The sequence below is a fragment of the Narcine bancroftii genome, chromosome 6 (genome assembly GCF_036971445.1).
Source record: "Narcine bancroftii isolate sNarBan1 chromosome 6, sNarBan1.hap1, whole genome shotgun sequence".
Taxonomy (NCBI): Eukaryota; Metazoa; Chordata; class Chondrichthyes; order Torpediniformes; family Narcinidae; genus Narcine; species Narcine bancroftii.
This window is the reverse complement of record NC_091474.1, coordinates 85292554-85307570: the sequence shown is the minus strand read 5'-3', so window position 1 is coordinate 85307570 and position 15017 is coordinate 85292554. Positions and strand designations below refer to the sequence as shown.

Genomic DNA, 15017 nt, shown 5'->3' with positions numbered 1-15017 from the left:
TTTTAATTTGTTATGGTTTCTGTGTTTATGGCTTTGCTTTTTCTTTACTTTTTTTTAACTTTTCTGGAGTATTTTCTTACCGGTCACTACTCCATCACGTGACTTCATCACAACTGGTGTTGTTGTTGTCAGTCAGTCACATGAACAAGAGCAAGCTGCGCACAGTCCTGAGGTGCACCAATGCTCAGCGTGCTGGCTCTCGCCATTCTGCTGCCAATTCAGACACTGTGGTCTGAAATCCAGAATTCAGTTAGGGGAATTGAGTTCCAGTGAGGACAGCTTCTCCACAAGTCTCTGGGTTATGATTGTATTAAATGTCTAGCTGAAGTCAATGAACAGAATGGAGTGGAGTGGAGGGTCAAGGCTAGAGCATCATCGAGGAAATGGTTCCATCTTTAGGCAAATTGAAATGTAACTAGTGTCTCTGGGTGGTGTGCTTTAATGCGTTCCATCACCAGATGCTTGAAGCAATTCATCATGGTAGAAGTTAGTGTCTGGGCAGTAACCATTGAGGCCTGTGACGCATCCTCTTTGGTGAGTAATGGTGGCAGTTTTGAAACCCATGGGGACAATGGATTGCTGCAATGATGTGTTGAAGATCTCTATAAGGATCTCTATCAGTTGGTCTGCACTGTCCTTCAGTACCCAACCGGGCATGTGTTGTGAATGAGGAAAAAGGTTTGATAGGTCTCCAAGACAAGGACTCTGGAGTTTTGATGGGGATGGATTTTATTTACAGAAGGGAAGTGTAGGAACTGATAACAGATGCAACACACACACAGTCTACAGCAGTCATGGGAAAGTAATCGTGGACGATTAATAATGAACATGGGGAAAATAGCATGGGAACAAAATACACACACACACAAAGTGAACTGATACAAACAATGATTAAGGGGGAAAAAATCACTATGATGCCCCACCATAGCATGGCTCTATGCTACAAGGGACACTAATTAAATGCTCCCAACCCTTTTAACAGTGCACATCTTACCCACAGTTTCTCTAAAACCTTTCCACAGTTTTAGGCCTGTAGTTAAACAGGGTGGTCACAAGCTGGCAGAGAGAACAAAGAACACATGGCACCTTTATAGTATTGTAGGGTCCAGCCCAGGTCATTAGCAGTTAAAAAATGGCTCAGTGACAGGAGGGTTAATCCAATTACAATAGCCAATGGCCCAAGGCCAAGTACAGGCAGGCTGGAGAGTCCAGTCCAGATAATTTACATGGATCCCTCAGCAAGGTGTGTACTAACCAAACCTTGATTGGCAGTTGGTGTGTCCTCCAACTAGGTAGAGGACAATGCTGTCACAGATTGAGACCAAGATTGTCTAGGTGATGCAATACTTTCAGAGTTCTAATTAACAATCTACTTAGAGAAAGAATAGATCAAAACAAACATGCTGGTGAGGCAGAATACTGCACTTGATGGAAGAATGAATCAAAGAAAATACCAGAAATTCTTGGTAGATCAGGCAATGTTCATGGAGGTCATCTATCTGGATATTATTCAACATTTTTTCCTTGATCTTTTGGTATTCCAAAAGATCTGCATTTCATTGTTTGCTTTTGTTTTCTCTTCCTCACTGCCCTAATTTCAGTTTTAAGTTTGTTTTCTCTCTCCCTCTCTCACACTCTCTCTGCCCTCCCTCATTAATCTGTCAATGAGATTATATCACCAAGACTTTTGCCCCACTGCAATCCTGACCTCCCAATTCCAAAATATTCTCTTTATAGTTGACACTTTACTCCCTTCATTTTATCCATCACTCCTTCAGCCACTTAAAACTGATTTGTTTTCCCTCATTCCCAGTTTTGACAAAGGTTCTTCAAACTGAAACAAACATGAACTTTGTTTCCCTTTCCACAGATGCTGTCCAATCTGTGGAGGGCTTCCGTCAATGTGTTTTTATTCTAGTATATGCATTTTCATGAATTTCTTTCAGACAATGAAAATGTCTTAAATGTGCAACCTAAACTGGAAGGCCAGAATCCACCCTTTCACATTAAACTTTCTAAATTAAGGTTTCATCTGTTGAACCTATTATTTAAAGATTTCATTTCAAGCAGAAATTTATATTATTTTCAACTATAGCCAACTTGATTGGCAATAACAATATGGGCCAAAGGGCCTGTTTCTGTGATGTCACAATGAACACGAGAAGGAAATCAGAGTCCTGGGGGGTGGTTGGGAGAAAAGAACATGAGATACCTCTCTGCCACATGTTCAGGGAGAATCCCAAGAGATTGTTCAGGACATATTCAGTTCAAAGGGGTAACTAGGGACAGAAGACGTAACCTTCTATATTGTTGACATGGACTTTAGCAAGGTCTTTGACAAGGTCCCAGAAGGTAAGATCACATGGAACCCAAAGGTTGCCAATTAGTTTTGTGAAAGGAATCAGGGAGTGGTTTCCTTATTGGAGAGCTGAACCAGTGCTGTGATGCAAGGATCTTGGATCTGCCATTGTTTATCATCTATTTTAATTTGTGAATGCAGTTGATGTGGTTAGTAAGTTTACAAATGACACAAAATTGATGGTACAATGAACAGTTTAAAAAAAGTTATCAAATTATAGTTGGATCTAGATGAATTGAGAAGCGGGCCAATGAATAGCAGATGAATTTTAACTTGGACAAGTGCAAAGTAATGCATCTTGGTAAGTAAAACAAGGGTGGACTGACTCAGTAAATGGCAGTGCCCGAGAAAGTGTTGTTATAAAGAAAGACCTAGGGGTAAAAGGAGTATAGGTCTTTGAAGGAAGTAACACAGGAAGACAGGTGGTGAAGGTGTTTAGCATGCTTGCTCTGATTGGTCAGGCCATTAAATACAAAAATAGCAACAGAATTTAACAGCTGCATAAGACTCCAGTAAGACCACACTTGGAGCATTGTGTGCAGTTCTGGTCACCTAATTATTGAATGAATGTCATTAAAAAAGGAAGAGTGCACAAAAGATTCACAAGGAATTTTTTTTCAGGTCTGGAGGGCTTGAGTTACAAGGACAAATTGGATAAGACAAGACTTTTTTTTTCTCTTAAACCTAGGAAGCCAAGCTGTGTCCTGAATGAGGTATATAACATCATGAAAGGGATATACAAGGAAAAGAATCACTTTTTCCACAGAAAAGGGAGTCTAAAACTGGGCTGGGGGGCATAGGTTTAAGGTGAGTGGGAAAAGACTTAAAAGGACCTGAGAGGTGACATTTTCCACACAGGATAATAGGTAAGTAGACTGAGATCCCAGATAATGTGGTGGACATAGGTACAATTATAATGTTTTAAAGACTCATACATGGATAGAAAAGATTTGTAGTGATATGGACCAAATTCAGACGAATGGGATTAACTTGGGTGGGAAACTTGGTAAGCATATGTAAGTTGGGCCAAAATGCTGGAATCTATTCTTAACTGGTTATCTCTGGTGTGACAGGGAATACAGGGGATTATGGCCCAAGTCTCAAACCTAGACCCAGGTGTTTGAAAGTAGTAATTTGTGAGACCAACTCAGCTGTTAATAAGGGTTTCATTTTGATGCAAATAAATAGATTATGTTTTAGAGGCATCATTGCTGGTGTGAGAGATGAGTAAAACTAATATGAAAATATGAGAGATGAAAAAAGCTAGTATGGATATATGTGTAATGAATAAAGCCTGTACGAATAGGATAAGGGTAGATAATAGAATGTAGGAAGTAAAGTTAGTCGGAATAAGATAAGGGTCTTCTAGCCTTAGACAGAGTCAGCAAGTTCCGCATATGTAATTAGTAAGCCTTAGACAGAATTAGCAAGTTTTGCATATAAAAGTTAGTAAGCCCTGAGGGTTGGGAAGGTGTGAATAAGGACAAAGGCAGGTTTGTCAATAAGGACAACGACATGATGCGACACAGACCTGGTCCTCCAGAGAAATGATGCGACACAGACCTGGTCCTCCAGAAACAGCACGTAGGCAGAAAGGATTGCCTAATGCCACTTATCCAGGAGGCAGAAGAATGTTAGGGGCGGGGAGGGTACCTCTACACTGAAATGAACTGTATAAAAGTTGGGTGAGCCCCAGTATGTGTGTGTATTCCCAGGGTAAGGGGAAGCACCCAACTTTGCATTGTTGTATAATAAATGTTCTTTGTTCTCAATTTTTGTCTCGAGCAATTTCTGTGAAGGTACTTCTGTTTCTCACACTGGCGGAGAATCAAGTATCAGAGATTCAGTTAAATTTTCTGTGCATATCATTAGGAATAATTTTAAGGACTGCCTAAAGAAATCTCTTGGTGGGAAGGGAGTCCCGTGATGGAGTAGTGGCCGGACAGTGAACTCCAGCCCTCTCCAGAAAAGTCGGAAAAAATAAAGGAAAACACAAAGGCACAGAAATAAAAGTTAAAGAAAAGTGAGTATAAAGGTGCAAAGAAGATGGCGACGAAAAAAGAAAAGTCGAAACCAATGGTAGGAAGAGAGGAAGAGAAGACAACGGAAGATGAAGGAAAAGGCCTTACCTGCTCGAAGAGGCCCGCGGTGGAGAGAGAAACCCGCTCCCTCAGGTCGGTAGAAATCGGACTACAAAAATGGCTCGCTGAGCCGAGTAAAAGTGCACAACCGCGCATGCGCGACTCCTCGCGCATGCGCGGTGTGCATGAAAAAAAAACACACCGACAGGAGGGGTGACCAGCTGGGGAGTCGATCTCCATAGCCGGCAACGACAGCTGCAGAGAACCTGCAGCAAGAGGAGAACACAGAAGACAATGGAAACAAGAAAGAAGAGAAGAGAAGGGCAACAAAGAAGCAGCAGGTGGCCAACCCAGAGGAAGAAGAAGAGGAAGAGGAAGAGTACAGTGAGATAGAAGAAGAAGGGAAAGGCAAGATAAAGGATTTACTTTCTCTTATTAAAGAATACATGGAGTCATTTAAAGAATGGCAAGCGCAGGAATTTGATGATTTAAGAAGAAGAATAAACAATACAGAAGAGAAAATGAATAAAATAGATATGACCTTATCAGAAATGGGAAAAAGAATGGACAAGGTACAGGAACGAGAAGCAGCAGTAGAAATGGAGGTGGAGGACTTAAAAAAGAAATTAGAGGAATCTAATAAAAAAGTTAAAGAGACACAAGAACTGTTAGCTCAGAAAATAGATATAATGGAAAATTATAACAGAAGAAATAACATAAAGATAGTGGGCCTTAAGGAAGATGAAGAAGGCAAGAATATGAGAGAGTTTATAAAAGACTGGATCCCTAGGATGTCCAGAACTACAGCAAGAAATGGAAATAGAAAGGGCACATAGAGCATTGACCTTTAAACCACAACCACAACAAAAACCAAGATCTATTTTAGTAAAATTCCTAAGATATACTACAAGAGAAAAGGTACTGGAGAAGACAATGGAAAAAGTAAGAGAGAGCAACAAGCCACTGGAGTACAAAGGACAAAAAATCTTCATTTATCCAGATATAAGTTTTGAACTCCTAAAGAAGAGAAAGGAGTTCAATACAGCAAAGGCGATTTTATGGAAGAAAGGGTATAAATTTATACTAAAGCATCCAGCTGTATTGAAAATATTTATTCCAGGACAACAAAACAGACTATTCTCAGATCCAGAAGAAGCACGAAAATTTGCAGAACAATTACAAAATAGACTAAGGGATGAAGACGTGTAATAAGAGTAAAAATGACCACGATTTATATGTATGTGGGTAAAGAAGTATAAGTGTGTATATGTATAATGTGCATATGTGAATGTATCTGTATTTAGAGGAAAATATAGATAGTATAGACAAGAATTAATAAGGGAAGGAAATGGAATAGAGGGAATAAGGAGGGAACTAAAAGAGTGACCTTTGTTACATATGAAAAGTGAAATCTTTTCTGGGGGGGCTGGGTGGGGGGGAGTTGCGGTCACTGCAAAATCAGCTGACGCTTGCGAGTGAATTCGCAAACCCAAATGGAGAGGGGAGATGTTGTTGTCCGACAAGGGATAAAGGACAACACAGGAGGGGAAGGGGAGATTGGGGCTAAAGAAGTTTTAAATAGGAGAATAAGGAAAATGTTTGATGTTTTAGGAATGTTGTCTTATAAAGGGTTTAAAATAAGAAAACAGAAATGGAAAAGGAGGAAAGGTAATGATGGAAAAACGGAAAGGGAAGATAAACAAAGTATAAAATGGCTACGTTGAACTATATGACTTTGAATATTAATGGAATACATAACCAAATTAAAAGGAAGAAACTGCTAAATTTACTGAAAAAAGAAAAAATTGATATAGCATTTGTGCAAGAAACACACTTAACTGAATTGGAGCACAAGAAATTAAAAAGAGATTGGGTAGGACATGTAACAGCAGCATCGTATAATTCAAAAGCAAGAGGAGTGGCTATATTAATTAGTAAAAATGTGCCATTTAAAATAGAAGAGGACATAATAGATCCAGCAGGGAGATATGTAATGATAAAATGTCAGATATATTCGGAGTTTTGGAATCTACTCAATGTATATTCACCTAACGAAGAAGATCAAAAGTTTATGCAAGATATCTTTTTGAAGGTAGCAAATACGCAAGGGAACATATTAATAGGAGGGGATTTCAACCTGAATTTGGATTTAAATATGGATAAAACTGGGAAAAAAATTAACAGAAAGAACAAAGTAACCAAATTTATAATTAAATCAATGGAAGAAATGCAACTTTTGGATATATGGAGGAAACAACACCCAAAAGAAAAGGAATATTCGTATTACTCGGCCAGACATAAAACATACTCAAGAATAGACCTATTTTTGTTATCAGCTAGTATGCAAGATAGAGTAAGAAAAACAGAATATAAAGCTCGAATACTATCGGACCATTCACCCTTAATATTGACAGTAAAGCTAGAGGACATCCCTCCAAGAATGTATAGATGGAGATTAAACCCCATGTTACTTAAAAGGCAGGATTTTAGAGAATTTATTGAAAAACAAATAAAAATGTATTTTGAAATAAATACGCAATCAGTGGAAGATAAGTTTATACTATGGGATGCAATGAAAGCATTCATTAGAGGGCAAATAATAAGTTATGTAACCAAGATGAAGAAGGACTATAATCAGGAAACAGAGCAGTTGGAAAGGGAAATAGTAAATATAGAAAAAGAATTAGCAATGAAGGAAGATACAACTAAAAGAGAATTGGCGGATAAAAAAATAAAATATGAAACACTACAAACATATAAGGTAGAGAAGAATATAATGAAGACAAAACAGAAATATTATGAACTGGGTGAAAAAACGCACAAAATCCTAGCATGGCAGCTTAAGACAGAACAAGCTAAGAAAATGGTATTGGCATCAAGGAAAAAAGACAAACAAATTACATATAATCCAAAAGAAATTAAGGAAAACTTCAGAGAATTCTATAAGGGAAAGAAGGGAAAATAGATGAATTTCTGACTAAAATTGAACTACCAAAACTACAAATAGAGGAACAAAATAAATTAACAGAACCATTTGGAATAGTAGAAATACAAGAGATAATAAAAAAATTACCAAATAATAAGTCACCAGGAGAGGATGGACTCCCAATAGAATTCTACAAAATATTTGAAGACTTATTAATTCCACCCCTCCTGGATGTAATCAACCAGATTGATGAAACACAAAGCTTACCAGATTCATGTAAAACAGCAATAATTACAGTAATACTAAAACAAGGGAAAGATCCACTCTCACCAGCGTCATATAGACCAATATCTTTACTAAACACAGATTATAAGATAATAGCTAAACTATTAGCAAACAGATTAGCAGAGCATGTACCGAAAATGGTAAATTTAGACCAAACTGGATTTATCAAAAAAGACGCACAACAGACAATATTTTTAAATTTATTAACTTAATTCATGCAGTAGAAGGAAATAAAGCACCTGCAGTAGCAGTTGCTTTAGACGCAGAGAAGGCCTTTGACAGAGTAGAATGGAATTATTTATTCAAAGTATTGCAAAAATTCAGTTTACCGGAGAAGTATATTAATTGGATTAAAGCATTATATAAGGGACCGTTAGCGAAAGTGACAGTAAATGGACATGTATCAAAGCAATTTAACTTAAGCAGGTCAACGCGGCAGGGATGCCCACTATCACCTTTATTGTTTGCATTAGCTATAGAACCACTAGCAGAATTGATAAGAATAGACAATAATATAAAAGGAATAAAAATAAAAGACAAGGAATATAAAATCAGTCTATTTGCGGATGATGTTATAGTGTACTTAACAGAACCAGAACTATCAATAAAAGAATTATATAAGAAATTGAAGGAATATGGAGAAGTGTCGGGTTACAAGATAAACGTAAATAAAAGTGAAGCAATGCCTATGAATAATGCGGATTTCTCAAAATTTAAGAAGGAATCTCCATTTAGATGGCAAATGCAGGCAATAAGATACCTAGGTGTACAAATAAACAAAAATCTCGGCCAACTATATAAACTCAATTATTATCCACCAATGAAAAAATTACAGGACGATTTAGAGCATTGGAAAGATTTACCACTAACACTAATAGGAAGGATAAACTGTATTAAAATGAGCATTTTTCCAAGGATATTATACTTATTTCAGGCATTGCCAATACAACTGACAGAAAAATTCTTCAGAGTTAAAGAAAATAATAAGGAAATTTTTATGGAGAGGGGGGAAACCGAGGATAGCACTTGATAAATTAACAGAATGGTATAAACAAGGAGGCTTACAATTGCCAAACTTTAAAAATTATTATAGAGCCACACAATTAAGATACCTATCAGATTTTTATCGAACAAGGGAAAAACCAGACTGGACGAGATTAGAATTAGATAAAATAGGGGAAAAGATACCTGAACACATATTATATAAATGGGATGAAAAATTGGTACAAATTAGAACTTCTCCAGTATTACATCATCTCCTCAATATTTGGAAGAAGATTCATGTAGAAAGAAATAAAACAAACTATCAATTACCAAAACTAATATTGACGCAAAATAAGTTACTCCCTTTTACAATAGATAACCTTTCCTTTAGAGAATGGGAAAAAAAAGGGATTAAAAGAATACAAAATTGTTTTTCAGGAAGTTAGATTCTTATCCTTTGAACAAATGAGAGATAAGTACAATATAACTGGAGATACAGCGCTGGCATATTACCAATTGAGATCCTACTTGAAGGATAAATTAGGAAGCAGTTTGAGTTTGCCAGAGGGAAGTAACCTTGAATATGTGATTACAGATACAATGTTAATCAAAAGATTTATAACAAATATGTATATTAAACTGCAAGAAAAGGAAAATGAGGAAACAAATGGTAAAACTAAACAAAAATGGGAACAAGATTTAAATATAAAGATAAAAAAGGAAACATGGGAGAAATTATGTTCTGGAACGATGAGAAATACAATAAATACGAGGCTACGTATGATACAATATAACTGGTTACACAGACTATACATTACACCTCAAAAGTTAAATAAACAGGACCCAACAGTATCTGATAGATGTTTTCGATGTAAAAAAGAAATGGGAACAACAATTCATGCAATCTGGACATGTGAGAAAGTAGAAAAATTTTGGGAAGATCTCAATCAGATGTTAAATAAAATAACAGAAAACAATATACCAAAGAATCCAGAGATCTTTCTCCTAAGTAACATAAAAAACAAAGAATTTGGAATTGATTTGGAGGATGCACAAAAAAGATTTGTTAAGATAGCTCTAGCCGTAGCAAAAAAATGTATTATGTCAACCTGGAAATTGGAAGATAATCTGAAAATACAACAATGGTATATAGAAATGAATAAATGTATTCCATTAGAAAAAATTACATATAGTTTAAGAAATAATATCGAAATATTTGAACAAATATGGGAGCCTTACATTAAATACAATAGCGAAAACCTACCGGGGACAATCATTACCTAAGTTGATGGAAGGAGAAGGAAAGAAAAGAATGGACTCAGTAGAATTTCTGGTGTATTTTTGTTGAATGACAACATTGTCTGACTGGTTTAATGTAACCTAGATTGTATACCTTAAATGGATGGGAGGGTGGGTGGGGGGGTGGGTTGGGAGGAGGGAGGTGGGGGAGAAAATGTCACTGTATATGTGTGAAAAGGAAAAAGTGTGTATCATGGCTAATGTGATTTATGGTGTGAAAAATAAAAAATTTAAAAAAAAAGAAATCTCTTGGTGCCTGCACATTGACCACCGCCAGTGGGCTGATATCGCCTCAAACCGTGCATCTTGGCGCCTCACAGTTCGGCAGGCAGCAACCTCCTTTGAAGAAGACCGCAGAGCCCACCTCACTGACAAAAGACAAAGGAGGAAAAACCCAACACCCAACCCCAACCAACCAATTTTCCCCTGCAACCGCTGCAACCGTGTCTGCCTGTCCCGCATCGGACTTGTCAGCCACAAACGAGCCTGCAGCTGACGTGGACATTACCCCTCCATAAATCTTCGTCTGCGAAGCCAAGCCAAAGAAGAATTTTAAATTACATATTATTAATCTGAATTTGGAATTCACACCTGCTGTGGTGGGGCTTGAAGTTGAAACACAATGCTGGAGAAACTCAGCCAGTCAAGTTTTATAGCAACGATAAAAATACATAACATTTAGGGCTTGAGCCCTTCAACAAGATATGACATAAAGTACACTGTTTGATCAATTGAGTTTCTCCAGCATTGTATTTTTGATATATAACCAATGTTTCTGGCCTGAGCCCTTCATCAAGGTATGAGCAAAATGTAGGCCAGGCATCAAAACAAAATGGGGAGGGGAGTGGTGGAAGAGGAGAGAAAGGAAGGCAATGTGGCTGTGGAAGCAAGTCTGAGTAAGTATATGGTCATAAAGCTTGAATGCAGCAGGAGTTACAAAAGGGGAGCAGTGAGAGAGCATCTCACACAACTCTCTCTGGATAGCAAAGGAGAGCTTCTTCAGGGTAGGTATCCCTTAAAGAGATTTTTCAGTTGACAGGAATTAAACACAAAAGTCTGCATTTTACTTCTGAATGAAGTATAAACTCAATACTGTGGAAGTAAAACACCAAAGTCTCTAGACACTTTGAGATTGAAGTAAAAACACAATGTTAGAAAAACTCAGCAGGTCAGTGTCCTTTATATTGCAAAGGTAAAAATACATAACTGACATTTTAAGTAAAAATACATAACTGACATCTTTGCTACATAAAAGTACACTGTTTGGCCTGTTGAGTTTCTTAAACATAAAAAGTAAACAGATATGGTCCTTGACAGTTCCCTGGGACACATACTCAGAGCCTGACATCCAGAACTGTTGGAAGACCATCACCTTGATGAAAGGTGCACTATGGTCTGCCCAAAACATGTTGGTCTTTCAGCATGCATAGATGTTGATGCGGGAATATTGCTGACTGGCTCATTCGAGGCTGCAGGGTTGCCTGCTGAGAGTCACACTGAGGCTTGGTGCAGCCAATGCAAGGGCACTGTGGGGAAGGACCACAATCTAGAGTCGTTCCATTACTGGGCATTGAGGGGCAGAGACAGTGAGGGAGGGGGAAAAAGTCCCTCAACTATTAGAGGGGGGAGAAAAAGGAGCAAGAGAAATAGTGGAGATGACCCAAAGGACGGTGATCATTGTGGCAGACCTGTGATGGGCTCTGAGGCTGAAGAATGCACAGATGACAGGTTCTTGGAGTCTCGAGGGATTCACACCGGGCTGTGGACTTGGTTGAAGAGATACCAGGTGGGAACGGACATGCGAGGGTGCTGAAGGGATCCTGATCATGTTAGATGTTCGGATCTGGAGCTCGGGCTGCTGATGGTTTGGACTGGACTATGTGGATGCAGGGGCGGCGAGAATGCTGCAGGTGAATCCACGGACAATCGAGGAATCTGTGGGGACTCTCTTTTGCTCTCTTTCTGACTGAGAGGACTTTAGGAAATTTCTGCCCATGGTCAATCTGTCTGTCTTATGGCAGATGAAAGTAAATTCCATGTCATATTGAAATGTCTTTAATACATGACAATTGAATCTTGAATACAATGTAAAAACACATCAAAATGCTGGAAGAGCTTAGCTGGTCTTGCAGTGAATAAAGGAGATGGATATATTGCTGAGGTAATGGGGCGACTTGCAGCAAACCTCAACAGGTGTACCGTGGGAGCATTTTGTCTTACCAAAATGGAGGGCATGCAGGGAAACTTTCTCGAGGGGAGCACCGCTGTAACACTTCCCCCTCATTGTGCATGCGCCGCCATCACACTTCCCCTACATCATGTATGCGCGCGTCGGCACTCACACGTGCACGAGAAAAAAACAGCCAATTTAACAGGTAGGTGCCTTTTCTCACTTAATTTGTCCCCCATTGGGGGGGGGTTTGCAGGGCCGACACCACCAAATGGACTACAAATTAATGGCCAAAGGTGGTGCCAGGTGGAGATCAAAAGCTGAACTGTCTAGCCACCCTAGGCAACCAGAGTGTTGTGAACTTGACCAGAGTGTTGTGAACTTGACCAGAGACATCACCCTGTTCAGGTCATTTACAAGAGGCTGTGCCTCAAGAAAGCAGCCTCTATCCACTTAGCCACTTTCAGGTGGATATTGGAGAATGCAGCTCCGGAGCGGGCTGTGGGTGTGTGCAAAGCGACATTCAGGTGGCAGCACTGTTCTAGCACCTGAAAGGTCCGCAGCGGGGAGAGGCGCCACGGAGCAAACGCTGGCTCCTGCCGACAATGGCCGCAGTCCTGTCCGCTTTCAGGTTCCGGGGGTGGGGGGAAGCACTCAGAAGCAGAGAACACAGGAGTAAGTACTCCTCGGGTCAGAGCTTTCTGCTTTCAGGTGACCTCCCAACAGCCGCATTTGGGTATTTTAGGCGGCTTTACGTTGGGGTATTCTGGCCACCTGAAAGCGGCTTAGAAGAACTCCCACCATCAAGGGCCATGCGCGCCCTCTTCACTCGGTTACCATGGTGGAAAAAAGGTACAGGAGCCTGAGGACAAGCCCTCAACGACAGCTTCTTCCCCTCTGCCATCAGATCCCTGAATGACTTTGTCTTTCCGTGCACTATATAGATAGATATCTATCTATCTATATAGATAGATATCTATATAGATAGATAGATATCTATATAGATATATATAGATATCTATAGACATCTATATCTATAGATAGATTTAGATATAGATATCTATCTATATATATATAAAGGTTGCTCTGTGATGCTGCCGCAAAGCAACGAAATCTGTTTATGACCATAAATTCTGCACCACAGGGCGAATGCACTTACGGTTGATTTTAATGTGTTGTGAGCGGGCAAAAAAAAAACGTGGGGCGTTTGCAATTCGCCCCTCTGTCAACCTATCCTCCCCTCCTCTGATCCCTTTGCTTTGCTGATAGGCTGCGTTTGTATTTTCAAATGGGTTTTGCGAGAGCGAGCAAGAGCTTCCCTTTCCTGCTCCGTGCACAGGATTAACGGCCGCCCAGGATCCACCGAGCCCGGACGAGGTAAGGCATCAACAGCGACTAAATACTCTTCTTAAATAGAATTACTTTGGCCTGAACGAATGTTTTTCTTTCCCTCCCCACCCCCCCTCCCAAAATCTCTCTTTAAGCCTTGTCCCTGACTAAATAAATCTGTACCTGAGACACCTTGTGGGGTATTCCATCTCCGCCGTTTTTTTTTTGTTTTAAAATGAATAATTGCATTTTAATTTTTTTTTTGTTGGGGGGTGGATATTTTTGAAGGCCCATTTATTTCGCTGAAGGAAAATGTTTCGGCCTAACAACGCTCCTCCCGAGTTTTGTCGTGTACTTTACTCATTTTTTTCCCCTGGGCCCTCAGGATTTGGTTTTATGCTTTTAAATAAGAGGGAGAAGGTTTTGTTCAATCCGGGGAACATTTCGAGAGATCTCTCTGCTCTCCCCACCGCCCTGAAGCAGGCGGTTTGCAGTGATATATCCTTAACTCCGCGCAAATATACGATGGTGAAGTGTGCCATCTCTTCATTTTTTTATTTCTGCCCCCCGCCCCCTGAAATGAAGAATGCATACCGTGCTAATCTCCTCGGAGAATGCGGGGTTTGTATTTGCGGTGGCGGTGTGGGGAGGGAGCCGGGCCCTGGAAGGCCTGGGAGCCGAGGCCCCTGCGCAAGCCGCCTCCGATGGCGCGGCTCGAGCTGGCCGTTGGAAAGGCGCCGGCGTCGTCGTCGCCGCCGCGCGCGCTCGCGCGCGACCCCGCTCGCCCTGCCTTCCCGCCTTCTGCTTCGACTCCGCGCCTCTGCTGCAGAAGATGGAGGGACTTGTCCCATTTAAGGTTAACCCCCCCCAAAAAAAACCCGTCCCGAAACGTTGGTTATACCCCTTTATGTTTGTTAGATGAAGGACACTGTTCGACCTGCTGAGTTTCACCAGCATTTGTGTTTGGTCTCTGCAGACTTTCGTGTTTAACCTCAAACGAATACAGCTTGTTTTGTTCCTGCTTTTACCCCCCCCCCCCATCCTATGTCCAGTGGTGGGGAGAGGATTTAATGAAAGCCTCCAATATTCATAAAAGTTTCACCTGTTAAAATAGTTCTAAGATGATTGGATACTCAGAAGGCAATTGTCAAATAAATATTTTTTTTAACCCAATGCTGGAGAAAGTCACATATCTTGATGAAGGGCTCAAGCCCGAAACTGATGTGCTCTTGTGCCTTTACCTTTGCACACGGTTTGAGCTCCAGCAGTTGTGTTTTAACTTCAACCACCCGTGTCTGCAGACTTCAAACAAACCTGGCTTGTTTTGTTCACATGCTTTCTTTCTTTCCCCCAACTTCCAATGTCAAGTTTAAAGAACGTGGTGAGGGAGGATTTAATGAAAGCCTCCAAAAGTCCCAACTTGTTAAGATCGTTATATATATAGTTGATTCAAATAGTTATATTGTATATTCAGAAGGCAATTGTCAAAAAAAAAATAAAAACACTGCTGGAGAAAATCATATAATTTGATGAAGGGCTCAAGTGCACGTTGGTTATGTATCTTTGCTATATAAAGTACACCAC

General features: G+C 39.9%; 1 protein-coding gene and 1 long non-coding RNA gene across 3 annotated transcripts in view; one reads left to right on the top strand and one right to left on the bottom strand.

The window, feature by feature from the left end:
• Window positions 1–14161, bottom strand: part of LOC138736311 (uncharacterized) — a 104191-nt gene extending 90030 nt beyond the window's left edge. Inside the window, exon 1 of the long non-coding RNA XR_011340219.1 lies at window positions 14028–14161. This is a non-coding gene — a long non-coding RNA (uncharacterized lncRNA). The remainder of the gene's footprint in view (window positions 1–14027) is intronic.
• macroh2a2 (macroH2A.2 histone) overlaps window positions 13374–15017 on the top strand; it is a 44498-nt gene continuing 42854 nt past the window's right edge. For both annotated transcript variants that reach the window (XM_069885603.1, XM_069885601.1), the window contains exon 1: window positions 13374–13481. The gene's annotated coding sequence lies outside the window, so the exon portion shown is untranslated. The remainder of the gene's footprint in view (window positions 13482–15017) is intronic.